This window comes from Thalia democratica, unplaced genomic scaffold, assembly GCF_965202585.1.
Source record: "Thalia democratica unplaced genomic scaffold, ktThaDemo2.hap1.1 HAP1_SCAFFOLD_757, whole genome shotgun sequence".
NCBI lineage: Eukaryota > Metazoa > Chordata > Thaliacea > Salpida > Salpidae > Thalia > Thalia democratica.
The window spans coordinates 1-2,500 of record NW_028139731.1 but is presented as its reverse complement, the minus strand read 5'-3'; the positions used below and the strand labels follow the sequence as shown (position 1 = coordinate 2,500).

The following is a 2,500-nucleotide window of genomic DNA, read 5'->3' as shown; positions in this document are numbered from 1 at the left end:
GCCAGCTATCCTGAGGGAAACTTCGGAAGGAACCAGCTACTAGATGGTTCGATTAGTCTTTCGCCCCTATGCCCAAATTCGACGATCGATTTGCACGTCAGAACCGCTACGGCCCTCCACCAGAGTTTCCTCTGGCTTCAGCCTGTTCAGGCATAGTTCACCATCTTTCGGGTCCCAACAAGCACGCTCTTGCTCGACCCCTAGGACGCGGCCTATGGGATCGGCCGGCGATGCGCCTAATGAAAGGATCTCGCCTCGTTTGCCTTCACTGTGCTTTCGGGTTTCGTACTGCCCAACACCTCGCGCGCGTGTTAGACTCCTTGGTCCGTGTTTCAAGACGGGTCGGAGACGTGGCCAGCTTAAGCCGCAGACCCCTGGCGTCTGAGCGCTAACGCGAAGAAGGCCTTGTACAAACTCTAGAGACTGCGAGCAGTTTCCAAAGCCGTATTCCAGCGATCAACACGCAGCCTGTCCGAAGACCGACGCGGAATCTCTCCTCGGTCGCCGAGCCGAAGCTAATCGAACGCCTATAACACTCTTCCGAAGAAGAGCTACCTTGCGAACGACCAAAGTCAGCCCAGCAACCGGTCGCGGCCCTCGCCGAACGCTAGTGCAGCGCCGCGACGCCAGCGCAACCGTAAGAGTCTCCGAAGATCACTCAAACAGTAGGACAGCTCTCGCAGCGCCTGAAAACGTCCGGCGACTCGATGGGCGCCTCCGTTTGCCTCCAAGCGGTTTCACGTACTCTTTAACTCTCTCTTCAAAGTGCTTTTCAACTTTCCCTCACGGTACTTGTTCGCTATCGGTCTCGAGCCAGTATTTAGCCTTAGATGGAGTTTACCACCCGCTTAGGGCTGCATTTCCAAACAACCCGACTCCGGGAAAACCGCTAGGACGAATTACGACCGCCGCCAAGGGCCTAACACCCGCTCTGGGAAAAGGCCTCGATCAGAAGAACGTGGGCAGTCGTTGGTTCGCCGCATGCTGAATTCCATACGCTACATTTCCTCGCCCTCCAAAAAGGCTCGGATTTAGCGCTGGGCTTATCCCGCTTCACTCGCCGTTACTAGGGGAATCCTTGTTAGTTTCTTTTCCTCCGCTTAGTGATATGCTTAAGTTCAGCGGGTCGTCCCGCCCGATCTCAGGTCAAAAGTGATGTACTATAAAAGTACATGCGCTTTGTACGTCGGCTTTTGAAGTCACTTAACTTATTCTCGAGCACCTACCGTCGTTGCTACCTCACCCGAGGCCAGCAGGCTGCTCACGCTTCAGCTGTGAAATCGCCAGACCAGCTGTCTTTGACGACACGCTCCTTAATTAAGAAACGAGTCGCAGGCACTTTCAAACTAATGAAAGGATCGGTGTGTTAAAGACCCTGAGACGGACGTGGCCCCAGGATTACCCGAGGCCGCAATACGCGTTCAGAATATCGATGCTCAATGTGTCCTGCAATTCACATTACTTCTCGGAGCTAGCTCCGTCCTTCATCGACGCTCGAGCCGAGTGATCCACCGCTAAGAGATCTCTCGTGTTAATCAATCTCAATGCAACCAAAAAATCGTGTTCAAAAAGAAGCGGCCGCGCCAGCACTTGCGTGCTGAATTATTACTCCCGCTGTCAGGAAGCAACGCGACCGAACTATAACAGTTACAGGGCTCGGTCCCTTCGAAGAAGAGACGTCGCTTGAAATCAAATTTCGATTCGTTAATGATCCTTCCGCAGGTTCACCTACGGAAACCTTGTTACGACTTTTACTTCCTCTAAATGATCAAGTTCGATCGTCTTTTCGAACACCGGCGAGTGCGTTGCCGCACGTACCAGGCTCAATCGGAGGACCTCACTAAACCATTCAATCGGTAGTAGCGACGGGCGGTGTGTACAAAGGGCAGGGACGTAATCAACGCAAGCTAATGACTCGCGCTTACTGGGAATTCCTCGTTCAAGGGAAACAATTGCAAGTCCCTATCCCTAGCACGACCGGGGTTCAACGGATTACCCGGACCTTTCGGCCTAGGGAACACACGATGATCCGGTCAGTGTAGCGCGCGTGCGGCCCCGAACATCTAAGGGCATCACAGACCTGTTATTGCTCAATCTCGTGTGGCTAAACGCCACTAGTCCCTCTAAGAAGTTGTCTCCGACCCAATGGGTCGAGCAGCTATTTAGCAAGTAAGAGTCTCGTTCGTTATCGGAATTAACCAGACAAATCGCTCCACCAACTAAGAACGGCCATGCACCACCACCCACAGAATCAAGAAAGAGCTCTCAATCTGTCAATCCTCGCTGTGTCCGGGCCGGGTGAGATTTCCCGTGTTGAGTCAAATTAAGCCGCAGGCTCCACTCCTGGTGGTGCCCTTCCGTCAATTCCTTTAAGTTTCAGCTTTGCAACCATACTTCCCCCGGAACCCAAAGACTTTGGTTTCCCGGAAGCTGCCGGACAGTTCTTAAGTTCGACACTGCCCGATCGCTAGTCGGCATCGTTTAAGGTCAGAACTAGGAC

General features: G+C 53.2%; 2 non-coding genes and 1 pseudogene across 2 annotated transcripts in view; all 3 read right to left on the bottom strand.

Annotated features, from left to right (window-relative positions):
- LOC145846982 (large subunit ribosomal RNA) overlaps positions 1-1,149 on the bottom strand; it is a 3,631-nt gene extending 2,482 nt beyond the window's left edge. Inside the window, exon 1 of the ribosomal RNA XR_014370989.1 lies at positions 1-1,149. This exon is cut by the window's left edge and continues 2,482 nt beyond it. This is a non-coding gene — a ribosomal RNA (large subunit ribosomal RNA).
- A 221-nt stretch (positions 1,150-1,370) lies between these two features.
- On the bottom strand, positions 1,371-1,523 carry LOC145846967 (5.8S ribosomal RNA). The gene has a single exon (XR_014370975.1). It is a non-coding gene; the product is annotated as a 5.8S ribosomal RNA (ribosomal RNA).
- Positions 1,524-1,705: 182 nt separating this feature from the next.
- LOC145846981 (small subunit ribosomal RNA) lies at positions 1,706-2,500 on the bottom strand (annotated as a pseudogene; the record flags this gene model as incomplete).